This window comes from Dendrobates tinctorius, unplaced genomic scaffold (genome assembly GCF_039654945.1).
Source record: "Dendrobates tinctorius isolate UK_male_01 unplaced genomic scaffold, ASM3965494v1 ptg000073l, whole genome shotgun sequence".
NCBI lineage: Eukaryota > Metazoa > Chordata > Amphibia > Anura > Dendrobatidae > Dendrobates > Dendrobates tinctorius.
The window spans coordinates 24,983,491-25,000,603 of record NW_027361741.1 but is presented as its reverse complement, the minus strand read 5'-3'; the positions used below and the strand labels follow the sequence as shown (position 1 = coordinate 25,000,603).

At 42.1% G+C, this 17,113-nt stretch overlaps 1 long non-coding RNA gene across 1 annotated transcript in view; it reads left to right on the top strand.

The window, feature by feature from the left end:
- The first annotated feature begins 844 nt into the window (after positions 1–844).
- The window catches only part of LOC141096314 (uncharacterized), a 57,186-nt gene continuing 40,917 nt past the window's right edge, over positions 845–17,113 (top strand). The window contains exon 1 of the long non-coding RNA XR_012233649.1: positions 845–1,543. This is a non-coding gene — a long non-coding RNA (uncharacterized lncRNA). The remainder of the gene's footprint in view (positions 1,544–17,113) is intronic.

The window sequence follows — 17,113 nt, the reverse complement described above, 5'->3', positions numbered from 1 at the left end:
TCCAGGTGTTAATGTCACGTCCAATATACACACATAGCCATTTTTAATAAAGTATATATGCTGCCCTAAAATTCCAACAAGTCTCCAATGAATAGCTAAGCAAACAGCAGAGGCTAAAAGTCTTTCTGGAGAAGTTGATGGAGCGCAGACCACTTGACGACTGAGATGTAAACTAACACACAATAAATAAAAAAATAAGTCAAATACATGAAAAGGATAAACATAATAAATATGGCTCTAATTAATAAATAAACTATTGCATCACTTTACACTCTATAAGTACATTGAGTTACAATTTGGTTCACAAGAATTTATTTTCACGATTATAGCTGCAGGAGGAATAGGCATTGTTTAGCAACTAAAAGTTTACTATATGGATAAAATACATACAAATGGAGGTCTGGAGTTATTAGGTAGAAAACTAAGGATCATTATAACATAAAGGGTAACAGTCATTTTATTTTTTATTTAAAAACAGCAGTTTAACGAACGTTACCTAGTTCATACAACACTTGACGAAAGGCACACAAGAAGGACTGTACAGAATACACCATTGGGTCAACCTGCTTCTACAATGATGCAGCCCACGCCAAGACATCTCCAGACAACAAAGAAAAAACACATGCCACTTTGGACCAGTCAGAAAAAAACTGGTGAGGAAACAATTCAAAGTGTATGGTATGTTTGTTTCCCCCAGGCAAGCCTTTGGATCACCAATAAAACATGCAGGTTTGGGCAAATATGGAGAGACATTTCCTAAGCTGAGTGTTGCAGGTGAGTATTAGGCTGTGACAAGTGTTAAGGAGCTTCAGGTGAAAATGCAGTAGTCTGAGGCAGTGTTTTCGCATGAGCTGAGAGTTTTTACAGAGCCTCAACAAGTTCACATTGGGTGACAGCAAGTTGCACCACAAGATGAGGCAAAACATCCATATTCTATGCCAAACATGTTGTAGATGCTGTACCTTTGGAAGCCATTGTCTTAGGATTCCGCTAGGTCCACCTGTTGATGTGGATGCACAAAGCCACAGGTCCAAGTGGGCACACAGACCACAGGCATTGGTACAGCAGGCAGAAAAGGCACGTGAGAAGTGACAATTTGGAACACTGGAGAACAAAGGAGGACAGTTATAACACAGCTGAGTGAATGGTATGAACAAAATCTAACATCGTCTGTGAGGTATAGCAGTTGGAGAATGATTCATGAGATGGCGTTTGCCTGGTAGCTGGCAAGGCCGAAGGTGTGCAGCAGCACAGAGCTCTTGCAGGATGAGAGCACCAAAAGCACAAATTATGAAGCAATCCAAACATTGGACTAGAAGTCTTAATCCTAAAACACAGATTCTCTGTGGATTTTATTAACCTGATGTTGAGCACAATGGAGGGCAGTGAACCCAGTGGTAGGAAGCAGAATCGGGAAATCCCGAACCAGATGTATAACAATTCTACTGCAAGTTCTTCTAAAATCACAGTGACAGTTCTTCATAGAACTTCATTACCACCTGACTTCAGATTTTGCTGATGAAATGAGAATTTTTTGAGAATGGTAAGATATAATTACAAAGTTTATTGCATGTCTTCAATTGATTTATGAAAAAAATTAAAACAACTGCTACTTTTTTATTAAATTTTGTATGAGGAAAGCAGTAAAGAATATGCAATATGCAGAGTCCCTATACTGCATATTAGTCTAGACATCAAATATCATTGCCAACAAAATAACATTGCCAACAGAGTGATGGCTAATATAGTCCAATATCTGTAATCTCAGCTCATAGTTGAGCCTCATAAGCATGTGATTTGCCACTTTTCCCCTAAAATACTTGATGTAGTTTTGTCTTATTGTTCATTATTGAATAGCCTACACAGAGATCATGCTATCCACTGTACAGTGACAGTGTCACACTTGGCGGCGCACCAGCAATCCCGACAGCGATATGACCTAGTAGGGATCGCTGATGCGTCACTACGTGGTCGCTGGTGAGATGTCAAACAGTCAGACCTCACCAGCGACGCAGCAACGATAAGGAACAATACGACGGTCGTTGGGACCCTGTCTCTCAGACCTGTAGTATTGAGGTCGTTAGTTGTTGTCCCTGTCAAACACAGCGATGCATGCGGCCAGCGGGACACCAGCAATCAAAAATGGCCCAGGACATTCGAGCATGATCAGCGACATCGCAGCAGGGGCCCGATCGCCGCTATGTGTCACACGTAGCGAGATCACAGGCGAGATTGCTGTTGCGTCACAAAATCGGTGACGCAACAGCGATCTCGCTAGCGAGCTCGCTATGTGAGACAGGGGCTTTAGATTAAAAGAAATTTCATATATTTCTTTCATGGGGTCATTTATGATTTCAGGACTAATGAATTCCGAATTGACAGAATATCTGTAATTGTTTGGTAACTGTATGCTGTGTGCCTTTGCAGAGTTGGTGGGTTCATATCAATAGCGTTGATAGCCCAATGGTATTTTGATACATTCCAGAAATGACTGGTGTATAAAGATGAAGGAGCTAGTTGGCTTATATTTTGTATAATTCAGCTATGGAAACCCCAGAGATTATGCTCATTTGCATTTAGATTGTGGCTCATATTTAAATATTCACAAAAAAGCAACTGTAACATGATATTCGAGCTAAACAATGTGGTAACTTCATCTAATGTGCTATGCTTTAACTGCATTTTTAAGGTTAATGAAGCATGAATCACATGGAGGTCACATCAGGATTCTCCCTCGTAAGGCTGCGTTCATACTGATGTTCAATAGAGCCGTCTCTTTGCTCTCATACTTTTTCTACTGATACTTCATTAGATAGAACTAGAAAAGACCCAGGTCTCACCAGGATCTCAGACTGTGATGTCTGGGCCTCATCATCTTTAGGTGAGGTTCATGCCAAAGTTGAAAATATCTCTCAATGCTTCTTTTTTTGCTTCATCACAACCAATTGATTTCCTAAACAAATTATGATGACAGCTATGGAAATGAAATTGTAGTATACGATCACTTCTATAAAAACTTTGTCCTAGGCTGTGCCTCTGGGGCGCTTTACTGGCAAGGTCAAGAGGAAAAACGGAAAAGGAGCCGGCACCAAATAATGTTATATGTAATTAAATTGAAAAATGTATTTAAGTCACATGTCACCTATGACTATGGACATGTCTGTCCGAAACGTATAAAGTTTTGACCCCCCTGTCCTCCCTTTCCCCATTTTCTTTTTGCATTACGTTTGCCATTATGATTTTTTAATTACTTAAATAAATGTTGTACGTTTACTACATTTAATATTTTTTTTGCCAGTTCCTTTTTTGTTTTTCCTCTTTTTTCTCACAGGGTTGCTGGCCCTGAGTTTTTTTAGTGCATCATTTCCTGGACTCCGTATTTCCAACATCTACAATGGTGAGCTGATATTTTTTTTTACCTTTTTCGTTACTGCTATGTGCACACAGTGCGGATCCTCCCGCCCGGATTTTACTAAATCCGCAGGTCAAATGACCTGCATTTTTCCTGCGGATTTCTTCCTTTTTTTTTTTGCGGTTTTTGTGTGGTTTTCCACCTGTGGATTTCTAGAATGGAGCAGATGGAAAACTGCAGCAAAACCGCACAAAAGAAGTGACATGCTGCTTTTTTTTTCTGCACAAAAAACGCGCGGAAAAAAACGCAGCGTGTGCACAGCGTTTTTTTTTTTTACATAGGCTTTAATGGTACTGTACATCACCTGCAGTTCTGCTGCAGATCCGTAGCGGCAAATCCGCTGCGGATCCGCAGCAGAATCTGCACCGTGTGCACAGGGCCGTAAGGTCAGCCTCACAGTTCTACAAAATATGTCACATAAACCGTAATGGTACTATATAGAGGTATCTAGTATACTGTGCGTATGATCCTGATTATACATAATTTAAAAATGTCAATACCAATTAGGAGTTTTCGTTTTTTATCTCCCTGTATCGAAATATTTTGTTATACACAAGGACAAAAAAATGGTTAGATGGATAGGGCCTAGATATCTATTTATTAGAAATATACCCTCTGCATGAGTACATCTAAGCTTTATTCCACAGAACATTGCTATCATGAAGTGATTTCTCAGTATCTGGCTCAGAGCAGGTGTGCAAGGCCAGGCATGAGACTGCTTGCACGGCTCTTATTTTTAACACCCTGCTCTCAGGCAGTGACAAGCCATCGCTAAGTGAGGTAATAGCCAATTGATTTTGTTCCGTTTTTTGCAGTAGGCAGTAATAAATCATGCTGCTTGTCAGAGGGGTGTTTTCATGTTTGCTGTAAGAGTGTGCCAACAATTATTCGACAGAAAGCTCTTGTGGCCCCCCTCTCGAGAGCAGGGCTGCTGCCTGAATTAGGATCTCCTTGACCAAAATGAAGCAGCTGTGGCACATGCTCTAACTTGATTCTTTTTGTGTGGGTGGGAGGACTCTGAATTGGAAAGACATGCGATTGATGGATTCACACACACTAGGCCTCACAGTTTAACAAAGCAGCACAGACTAAAAGGAATGTCAAGAGAATAACATGTAGAACAAAGAGGAGCCCAGGATGATATATACATTCCATCTAGCCTTGTTCTACTTTGAAATTGGGGTTAAATGTGTGCGCTATGAAATGTATGCCTGTGTAACATCTTCGCTTTCAAGTGTTAAGTGTCTCAAGCCTTCAGATTGATGTACGCTCCTCTCCAAAATTTGGTGCACCCTTTGTATGTAATGTATAATTTAGTATCACTTATTGGCACTTTGAATTGGATGATTTACATGTTATTGCAGACTGTATGAAGGAGTATTATCCTTTAAAGTCTATTATATTGTGCTTTGTTCTGGGTGTTCTTAATTGTCAAAAAAAATAAAATAAAATTACATTGTATGTATAGAAGGTAATCATAGCATATATCTACAAATCTACTTAAGGAAGCACTTCCATCTATATTTTTTATTAAATGTGTAAGCATGTGCATGTAATGTACTGTGGGTTTATTAATATACTCACCTACCGCCGTTCTCTCCGGTGTTCAACACCATTCTGATCCGCTTCTCAGTGACGTTTACAGTGTTAGTCTATGGAGCATCAGAATGATGATCCATAGGCTTTCATTGTAAAAGAGACTTCTGGCTCACACATAGAACATAGAGTGACCCGGCTAGTCTAAACTGCAGTGACAACACTGAGAAGCTAAGGAGAATGGCGCTGGATTCCGGAGAGAGTGGTTGTATTTGAATATATTAATACACTCACACTATATTACATACACACATTCAATAAAAAAAAATATATGTGTTAGGCACCAGGATTCTCCCACTGCACAGGATAGATCCCGGGCATTGCCTGGTACTGAGGTCCCCATTTGGCTCCAGATGCTCAGATTGCTGCTCAGCACAGACGTCGATCCCAGCGTCTTTCTGAGGCTTGTGGTACATGCTTTGTTGCTGCTGGCTCTTCAGTTAAGTTTATGGGAGCCAGTGATACGCAGGTGTAGTCCTCCGCTCTGGAGCCGAAGTCCAGAGATCACCTTACTGAGCATGTCCATGATGTGGCGCCTTCTCATTGGTGGTCGCCTGGTCGGACATCATCTGCTCTGGTGATGTGGCAGCTCCGTATTGGCCTGAGGGCAATGTCATGAGTGTTTGGGGTGGAGCCTAGTGTATAAAATATTCTCAGAGGCGTACGCCGGAGCGCTAGTGTCATCTATGTTATGGTGTATGTTTGTGGATACTCTAACTTTCTGTCTGCTGGTTGTGTGAGTCTGTCTAAGCTCTGGGGCTCTATTTTTGTAGGCAGGCAGTTAGCGTCAGTGGGGGAAATTAGTCTCTTGGCTTAGCACCAATTTCCTTCATGTGTGCAGTTAGCACAGTTGAGTTACTGGGCAAGTCCAACCCTTAGCCTAAAGGGTATTATATCTAGCATCATGTAAGTTTCACTTACTTTATCCCTGTGACGTTTATCAGGGTATTGCACTTAGTATTCTTTTGTTCAGTACCGCTCTGTGAAGTAACGGAGCTTGGTACTCAGTGTTCCATTCACACTGTGTGGCGTTAACACAGTGTGTTCAAGCACTCGCTCAATGTTTAGTTTCCGTCATTGTTCACTAGCAGCAGTTTGTCATCTCTGCATGGTAGACCCCAGATTGCGATTGCACTTTAAAATTTATTTTAATTTAGTGCAATCCACCAACCCTAACAGCATGCTTCTTTTACAGCATCCTAAAGAAATTCAGAAATAACCTATTGAAATTTTATGCACTTTTGCGATATACCTCATTATATAAGAAGTCTGAGGTAGGCTAAAATTCATCTTCTGTTTAGGCAAACACATTCTAGAGTGGGTATGGAAAGTTTTCAGACCCTTTTAAATTTTTCACTCTTTGTTTCATTGCAGTCATTTGGTGAATTCAAAAAAGTTTATTTAGAGAAAGCTGTGAGAAAATACTGTAAGGGGCCCAAGAAGGAAATCATTATTACAGAAAGGAACCAAGATGGGGGATATTATACCAGGATGGGAAACATTATATCTGGAAGAGGCACAGGAGGAGGATGGGGAACATTATTGCTGGAAAGAGCCCTGGATACAGAATATTATACCAGGATGGGGTGCATTATAGATTCTAGATATCAGTTTTTTGTCTTTTGCATATTAGCTTACTGACCGAGCACTCGGCCCTCCACAAGGTGGTGATTTTAAACTACAGCAGGTCCCTACATACCCATAAATGCAGGCATTGCTGACAGAGGTGTCCACATTCACCCAGGAATTCAGATATCAGCCTTAGAGAGGTATTCACACAGTGTAGGTACCCATCAGACTTTGAGGGCACCTAGTCGTTGGTTGATGGGCAGATATAATTTGGCCAAGTTATATGCTAAGCGTCTCTTATTTTTTCCTAATACTCCATAGCCATATTGCTATTCAAATTTCATATATTCCACATTGATATGCTTTAGCATGATAGAGTGCAACCTTATTTTGCATATTGTATACTAGCTGAAGAGCCCGGCGCTGCCCGGGCATAGTAACTAGCTAAGGTAAAGGGCCTGTCACACTAAGCGATATCGCTAGCAATATCGCTATAACGTCACTGGTTTTGTGACGTTATAGCGATATTCCTAGCGATATCACTATGTCTGATACTTACCTCCGACTGGCTCCCCCGCTGGTTATCGCTGATCGCGCGAGAACGGCCTGGGCCGTTTCTCATCATCAGCTTCCTGTGACACCGACGAGCGACGTGTGGACGCGGGCGGGAGGACGTCAGGATCGCCACGTCTCACAGGTAAGTAGCGACCCCCGACCGCTGCTATGTCGCTGGTGAGATCTGCCTGTGTGGCAGCTCACTAGCGATCACTTAGCGATGCACCAGCGATCCATATCGTTGTCGGGATCGCTGGTGCATCGCTAAGTGTGACAGTACCCTTAGTTATAACAAATTATAATGATTATATCTATATATATAAAGCTGAGTGTAGAGCCCCGCTCACTCCGCATAGCCACATTCACTATAATATCTCACATCATCCTTTCAGCCAGAGCCACCGGACTACTACCCCTAATATCCCACATCATCCCCTCAGCCAGAGCCACCGGACTACTGCACCTAATATTCCACATCATCCCGTCAGAGCCACCGGAATACTACCCCTAATATCCAACATCATCTCGTCAGCTAGGGCCACCAGACAACTACCACTAATATTCAACATCATCCCGTCACAGACGCCGGACTACTCCCCCTAATATCCCACATCATCCCATCAGCCAGAACCACCAGACTACTACCACTAATATCCCACATCATCCCATCAGCCAGAGCCACTGGACTACTACCACTAATATTCCACATCATCCCATCAGCCAGAGCCACCGGACTACTACCACTAATATCCCACATCATCCCGTCAGCCAGAGCCACCGGACTACTATCCATAATATCCTAGATCATCCCATCAGCCAGAGCCACCGGACTACTCCCTCTAATATCCCACATCATCCCATCAGCCAGAGCCACCGGACTACTACCCATAATATCCTAGATCATCCCGTCAGCCAGAGCCACCGGACTACTCCCCCTAATATCCCACATCATCCCATCAGCCAAAGCTACCGGACTACTACCACTAATATCCCACATCATTCCATCAGCAAGAGCCACTGGACTACTCCCCTAATATCCCACATCATCCCGTCAGCCAAAGCTACCGGACTACTACCATTAATATCCCATATCATTCCATCAGCCAGAGCCACTGGACTACTACCCCTAATATCCCACATCATCCCATCAGCCAGAGCCACCGGACTACTACCCCTAATATCCCACACCATCCCGTCAGCCTAGGATCAGAACCAGAGCGCTGAATGGAACGGTCCTAACTTCCATACCAGGGATCCCTTTAAGAGAGGCCTGGGGTCAGAACCAGAGCACTGAGTGGATTTGTCCTGACTTCCATACCAATGATCCCTTTAATAGAAGCCTGGGGTGAGAATCAGAGCGCTGAGGGATATACCCTAACTTCCATACCGGAGATCCCTTTAAGAGAGACCTGGGGTCAGTACCAAAGCGCAGAGTGGATGTTCCCTCACTTCCATACCGGGGATCACTTTAAGAGAGACTGGGATCAGAACCAGAGCGCTGAGTGGATTTGCCATAACTTGCATACCAATGATCCCTTTAATAGAACCCTGGGGTCAGAGTCAGAGCTTTGAGGGATTTGCCCTAACTTCCATACAGGAGATCCCTTTAAGAGAGCCTGGAGTGAGAACCAAAGCGCTGGATGGATTTGCCCTGACTTTCTTACCGAAGATCCCTTTAAGAAAAGCCTGGGGTCAGTACCAAAGCACAGAGTGGATTTGCCCTAACTTCCATACCAATGATCCCTTTAAGAGACCCTGGGGTCAGAACCACAGAGCTGAGTGGAACGGTCCTAACTTCCTTACCAGAGATCCCTTTAAGAGAGGCCTGGGGTCAAAACCAAAGCCCTGGATGGATTTGCTGTGACTTCCATACCAATGATCCCTTTTAGAGGGAAGATGTGCCTACGGGATGGAGGATGTGTGATGGGGATATGGGCAGGGAGGGGGGATTCATTTCTGTCATGTGCTCTCTGCTCCTTTCTGGGGGACAGACAATGGCTGGGAGCTTATGTTCCTGAAGATGCTAGATTTCTCCCACCATGTCAGTGTCTGCTGACATGTTTTCAAGTGGGAAAACTTGCTCATAGCAACCAATCACCGCTCAGCTACTTTTAACCAGCTCTGGTGAAATGAGAGATGCTTAGTGATTGGTTGCAAGGAAAACTGTTGGTCATAGCAACTAATCACAGCTCAGTTTCTTTTGAACAGCTCTGGTAAAATGAAAGATGCTTCATGATTGGTTCGTGATACACACATACATACATTCAGTTTCATATATATATATAGACGGAGGTAACTCCTCCTGGTATGCACCTATTCACACTAGTCTGGATGTGCTAGTCAGTTTTTTGTGTATTGTATATTAGCTTAGTGATCGAGCACTCTGCCCTCCACCAGGTGGTGATTTTAACTACAGCAGGTCCCTACTTACCCATAAATGCAGGCATTGCTGACAGAGGTGTCCACATTCACCCAGGAATTCAGACATCAGCCATAGAGAGGTATTCACACAGTGTAGGTACCCATCAGACTTTGAGGCCGCCATGACGTTGGTTGATGGGCAGATATAGTTTGGCCAAGTTATATGCTAAGCGTCTCATATTTTTTCCTAATACTCCATAGCCATATTGCTATTAAAATTTCATATATTCCACATTGACATGCTTTAGCATGAAAGAGTGCAACCTTATTTTGTATATAAAAAAACCACAGACAGACAATATTTTTATGGACACATTGGAAAGCCATAATAAATCATTATAATTATAAGTCATACATGTCTGCAGCCTATAATTCTGATACAAGACATCAGCTGCATTCTCTGTGACCTGTACGATGTAGATAATTACAGCCAAATTAATCTGTAAGCTTGTTCCGCTTCAAAAACAATCACAGACGTGTTAATTTTTTTACAGACAGGGCAAAAAAGTGCCCTATTTTTATTGACTGTCCTGGAATTTCTGGCAACCCTGGTGGCATTCTGTTGTGTATTTTGCTTTTGGGCTCAGGAGCTTTATAATCCATTCAGATATGCCAATTGGCTATTAAAAAATGTATTGGGAGCAGAACAATCACTAATATGACCCTTTTGTCCCCATACAGTATTAGTACTCCATATTTCCATACAGCGCTATGTTGTCAATAACAATGATTTTATATGTCAGTGACAATGATCCCGTCAATGCTTTAGGTTTAATAGTGTTCCTTTTTAGCAACCTCTGAAAGGAAATATTGTGTAATCATCACCGTGCAATTCCATTTAATATAAGTCAAATTTACACAAAAAAAAGGCTTCCATTGTCAATCTTTCTCTTTACACCTTTCTGTAGAGATTATGATGATTTTGCACTTGTTTGCCTAAAGCAAACTGGCAAATACTCAAATAATCATATTTACTTGCAAATCTTTCAAGCAATCATAATGTGGATTATGGAACAGGATGTTAAGCTGCTCATGATTCATTTCACTTTATAGTCTTCAGTTCTCACAGTACCAAACCATCTATTATCACAAAGCATACGACCTACTCTACAGGAGGATTGAGGACATGAAGTTCTTTAATACATTTCAACTTTTATATATGTAAATTGAGATTAACACATTTCTGCTTATCTTTGATTTTATTACTTTTCAGAACCCTAAACTGTATGTTCAGTCTATCTCATTGAGCATTTGTCGTAAAATAATAAAAAAGTTAACTGTTATCATCAGCTTGGAATCCCAGGCCTGGCATGGTTGCACTATGGTTTTAAAGGTATTTTTTTTCTCAACATGTTCTGTAGGAGACCACTGCTCCCCTGCCTTCCAGGCTCCTGCTTGCCTGGGGGCAATGCGTTCCTGCTTGATTTACAGTTTGGACCAGTGGCAATGTGGCACTGTGCGCTCTGGAAATGCTGCAAAGCAGAGGTCGCTTTGTTGCTGAAACATCAGAGGAGAGCAGAGACATTGAAGATGGATGGATGGATCCAGCTAGCTTCAGAGCAGAGGTGATCACATTTATTGGCAAGAGCTTGTAGGCACTACACTCCTTGAATACGACACTGGCCACTGCTAATAGACCGCAGCAGTGTGTGGTAATCTAAACACTGAGCAGTAAATGGTAGGTTTGAAAATCCGTCCATTCTTAAAATCAGGCGATTTTAAACAAGAAGTGAATTGCAAAATTGCTTGTTTGTATAAGCACTATGCCATTTTAGCCATTTATGGTTATGGGAATAACCCTTCAAGGAATGGCTACGTGACTTGCTGTGGCTCTGGGAATGTCTTATTAGGAAGCTGTCGAAGCGTTTCATCCAAGTCACGCAGTTTTAGATTCATTATTGATATAGAGAAAGGTGGTAGTAGATATTAATGATAGGAAATTATAGGATGAAAGCAAGGGTCTTCCATTCCAAAATTATACAGCCCAGTGCTTAGCACAGTTGCTGTGCAAGCAATGAAGTCCCTGAGTAGGAATCTGATAAAGGGAAACATCTGCATGGAGTGCAGTACCTGGCCCCGGTACACCAGTACGCACTCCATACTGCACTCCAGTATCATGGCGTGCAGTATGATGTGCAGAACCTTGCCACAGCCGTTATACATTTGTGCTGTGCAGCTCCGCTACTAAGAAGTTTTGGCACTGGGAGCAGCTGATCAGGGGGTATTGCACCACCACTAATCTGATATTCGTAACCTATCATAAGGATGGGCAATCAATGTTAAAGTCCCAGACAATGCTTTTAATTTTGGAGAAAAAGGGTTGAATACTTTGCCTTGAAATAAATCACCTAATCTATTACTGTTAATATATGGTGTTTTTTTGGTTACATTTTTATTTTAGGACCTTGTGGTCCTGGTGCTTAAAGGCTAGCACTCATGCTTGAATTTGTACTTGTGTTAGATTAGTGCTGCTTTTTTCCTTTTCTTCTATTCCTCTCTCTCTCTCTCTCTCTCTCTCTATATATATATATATATATATATATATATGAATTTAAATATAGATATGCAATTATTTAGAGAGCTGTACATGAAGTGCTAGCTGTCACATAGAGAAGTAACATCACAAATGAGCAGTTAATGCATACTATAAGCACCTCCTGTAATAAGTCATGGCGGATTTTTCTCACTTTGTCATTTCAGCTGCATTTTAATTAGGGCAGATATGTTTTATAGATTCAATTCACAGCCTATGTAATCTTCCATTTCTGTCTGGTGTACATTTGATTTCTTTTATCCCCAAGCTCTTCGTGCAATAGACAAAGAGTGGGATAATTCACAGCTCATTTCATTTGAATATTCTGTTTAAAAGCCTGGAAAATGGCTGCCCATCATTTTCAAGTTGCTAAATACAGAGATGAATTTTTTTTTTTTTCAAAATGATCACTCCAAATGAAAACTCTTCTGTTTTGCGATACATCTTGTTGAAATTAAGCTTAGCCTCTAGTGATCTTAAAAACGACCATCAAGGATTTGTTTTCCACTACATCTTGCAATGCCTTATCAGAACAAGCACAGCTTATTACCCACTTTCAATGTGTACAATGGAGGAAAATAAACAAATATGGCAAGCAGATTGCAGTGAAGACAATTACTTGTGATGTTGCAAAACAAAGTAAAAAGCTTTACCTGCGGACATCTTTATTTACATGGGCCAATATTGTTAAAAGGGGCCATATTTTAGCATTTTTCTGCCAAAGTTTTGAATACTGTTTCATTCTGTGATCTGTCACTCATTACAGCTGGTTCAGCGTGGAATTTTACTGTAGATTCTCAGGTTTTTCAGATTTTAAAACATATTTGTGAACGCACCCTAGAGGGAACCAAACAAAATATACAATTTTATTTTCATTATGGCATCTTAAAAATTTCCTGATTGTAATTTTTTAATTTTTTTTTCTGAAAATATAGTGTTCCATGTTTGTTCCTCTCGTCTGCTTTTAAGTAACAGCTACAGTGCCCTGCAAAAGTATTCGGCTCCCTGGAATTTTTCAACCTTTCCCCACATATCATGCTTCAAACATAAAGATACTAAATGTAAATTTTTGGTGAAGAATCAACAACAAGTGGGACACAATTGTGAGGTTGAATGAAATTTATTCGATATTTTAAATTTTTGTGGAAATTCAAAAACTGAAAAGTGGGGCGTGCAATATTATTCAACCCCTTTACTTTCAGAGCAGCAAACTCACTCCAGAAGTTAATTGTGGATCTCTGAATGATCCAACGTTGTCATAAATGACTAATAATGATAAATATAATCCACCTGTGTGTAATCAAGTTATGATTTACACCTGCTCTGTGATAGTCTCAGGGTTCTGTTTGAAGCACAGAGAGCATCACGAAGACCAAGGAACACAACAGGCAGGTCCGTGATACTGTTGTGGAGAAGTTTAAAGCCGGATTTGGATACAAAATGATTTCCAAAACTTTAAACATCCCAAGGAGCACTGTGCAAGTGATCATATTGAAATGAAAAGGATATCATACCACTGCAAATCTACCAAGACCCGGCCGTCCCTCTAAACTTTCATCTCAAACAAGAAGACTGATCAGAGACGCAGCCAAGAGGCCCATGATCACTCTGAATGAACTGCAGAGATCTACATCTGAGGTGGGACAGTCTGTCCATAGGACAACAATCAGTCGTACACTGCACAAATCTGGCCTTTATTGAAGAGTGGCAAGAAGAAAGCCTTTTCTCAGAGATATCCATAAAAAGTGCCATTTAAAGTTTGCAACAAGCCACCTGGAAGACACTCCAAATATGTGGAAGAAGGTGCTCTGGTCTGGTAACAATGCCAAACGATATGTTTGGCGTAAAGGCAACACAGCTCATCACTCTGAACACACCATCTCCACTGTCAAACATGGTGGTGGCATCATCATGGTTTGGACCTGCTTTTCTTCAGGGAAGTTGGTTAAAATTGATGGGAAGATGGATGGAGCTAAGTACAGGACCATTCTTGAAGAAAACCTGTTTGAGTCTGCAAAAGACCTGAGACTGGGATGGAGATTTGTCTTCCAACAAGACAATGATCCCAAACATAAAGCAAAATCTACAATGGAATGGTTTACAAATAAATGTATCCAGGTGTTAGAATGGCCAAGTCAAAGTCCAGACCTGAATCCAATCGAGAATCTGTGGAAAGAGCTGAAAACTGCTGTTCACAAGCAATCTCCATCAAACCTCACTGAGCTCGAGCTGTTTGCCAAGGATGAATGGGCAAGAATTTCAGTCTCTTGATGTACAAAACTGATAGAGACATAACCCAAGCGACTTGCAGCTGTAATTACAGCAAAAGGTGGCACAACAAAGTATTAAGTTAAAGGGGCCGAATAATATTGCACGCCCCACTTTTCAGTTTTTGAATTTCCACAAAAATTTTAAATCTAATATATAAAGCTCAAAGTGTGTATGTATGTGTGTATGTCCGGGATAGGCATCCGCACCGTCGCAGCTACAGCTACAAAATTTGGCACAGTCACACGTCTGGACCCCGAGAGCGTCCTAAGCTATGTTGTGAGGTGAAATTTTAACCCTGCACATTCCAATTCACCAAACAATTTTGCCCCTATCTACATACTAGGGAAAAAGTGTGTGTGTCAAGCCCCGCCCCTCATTATGATGTCATAATGCCCCTATTTGCATAATGGGGAAACAGTGTGTGTGTATCAAGCCCCACCCCTCATTATGATGTCATAATGGTTGCCATGGCGACGCTGATGTCATCATAGATTGAAAGCCCCGCCGCTCATTATGATGTCATAATGGTTGACTATGGGATGGAAGATGTGTGATGGGTATATGGGCACTGGACTATGGGGTGGAGGATATGTATGATGGGTATATGGGCATGGGACTATGGGATGGAGGATGTGTGATGGGTATATGGGCACTGGATTAAGGGATGGAGGATATGTATGACGGGTATATGGGCATGGGACTATGGGATGGAGGATGTGTGATGGGTATATGGGCACTGGACTATGGGATGGAGGATATGCATGATGGGTATATGGGCATGGGACTGTGGGATGGCGGATATGTATGATGGGTATATGGGCACTCGACTATGGGATGGCGACTATGTATGATGGGTATATGGGCATAGGACTATGGGATGGAGGATGTGTGATGGGTATATGGGCATGGGACTATGGGATGGAGGATGTGTGATGGGTATATGGGCACTCGACTATGGGATGGAGGATATGTATGATGGGTATATGGGCAAGGGCCTATGGGATCGTGGATATGTATGATGGGTATATGGGCACTGGACTATGGGGTGGAGGATATGTATGATGGGTATATGGGCATGGGACTATGGGATGGAGGATGTGTGATGGGTATATGGGCACTGGATTAAGGGATGGAGGATATGTATGACGGGTATATGGGCATGGGACTATGGGATGGAGGATGTGTGATGGGTATATGGGCACTGGACTATGGGATGGAGGATATGCATGATGGGTATATGGGCATGGGACTGTGGGATGGCGGATATGTATGATGGGTATATGGGCACTCGACTATGGGATGGCGACTATGTATGATGGGTATATGGGCATAGGACTATGGGATGGAGGATGTGTGATGGGTATATGGGCATGGGACTATGGGATGGAGGATGTGTGATGGGTATATGGGCACTCGACTATGGGATGGAGGATATGTATGATGGGTATATGGGCAAGGGCCTATGGGATCGTGGATATGTATGATGGGTATATGGGCACGGGACTATTGGATGGAGGATAATTATAATTTGCTATAACTAACCACAATTAGTTACTATGCCCGGGCAGCGCCGGGCTCTTCAGCTAGTAACCAATAAATTTTGTTCATCTTCACAATTGTGTCCCACTTGTTGTTGATTCTTCAACAAAAATTTACATTTGGTATCTTTATGTTTGAAGCAAGATATGTGGGAAAAGGTTGAAAAGTTTCAGGGAGCCGAATACTTTCGCAAGGCACTGTATAGCTATATGAAGTCTCCATGTTGGATGCCAGCGTTGACATTTAAAGGTACTGTCACACTTAGCGATGCACCAGCGATCCCGACCAGCGATATGACGTGGTCAGGATCGCTGGTGCATCGCTAAGTGGTCGCTAGTGAGTTGCCACACAGGCAGATCTCACCAGCGACATCGCAGGGGTCGGGGGTCGCTACTTACCTGTCAGACGAGGCGATCCTGACGTACTCCCGCCCGAATCCATGCATCGCTCATCGCCACAGCAGGAAGCCCAGCAGGAAGCTGACGATGAGAAATGGCCCAGGACGTTCTCGGCGATCAGCGATAACAAGTGGGGGAGCGGTCGGAGGTAAGTATCAGACATAGCGATATCGCTAGCAATATCGCTATAACGTCACAAAAGCCAGTGACATTATAGCGATATTGCTAGGGGTATCGCTTAGTGTGACAGGCCCTTAAGAGCAGAGTGGATGAGAATTGGAAGAGTAGCACACATTAAATTAAAGCCTTTATATCACAGTGATGCAGGCAGGCTCGGACTGGAGTACAGGAGAATCTTCCAGTGGCCCCTGTGCATGAGTGGACCACCACCATCTTATCTAAGCAGTACTTGGCACAATATACATGAATCACTATGTACAGATGAAGGCAGCACCTTATTGTTTTAACAATCTACTCAGATTATTGTTATATACATTTGTGATTGAGGATAATGTCACATTTGAATGCAGTTGAAAAGTGGGGAACCTGGAGATGGTTACTGGTGGGCTTTTGGCACCCCAGTCCGACACTGGATATAGGTGATAAAACCATGCAGAAAAGTATGTTCAAGCGGCCTCTCATGTCTCCTACCTATTGCTATCAGACATTTTACTTGTTCAAAACTTCTGAAAGTCTACTTTTAAATAAGAAAGATGATTTCTATTTTCTGCTGCATAAATCAGTAGTAAATGTGATAACAAATGTTTTAACATAACTTGTTTGGGAAAAATACCTCTTTCTAGACTTATGAGCCACTTA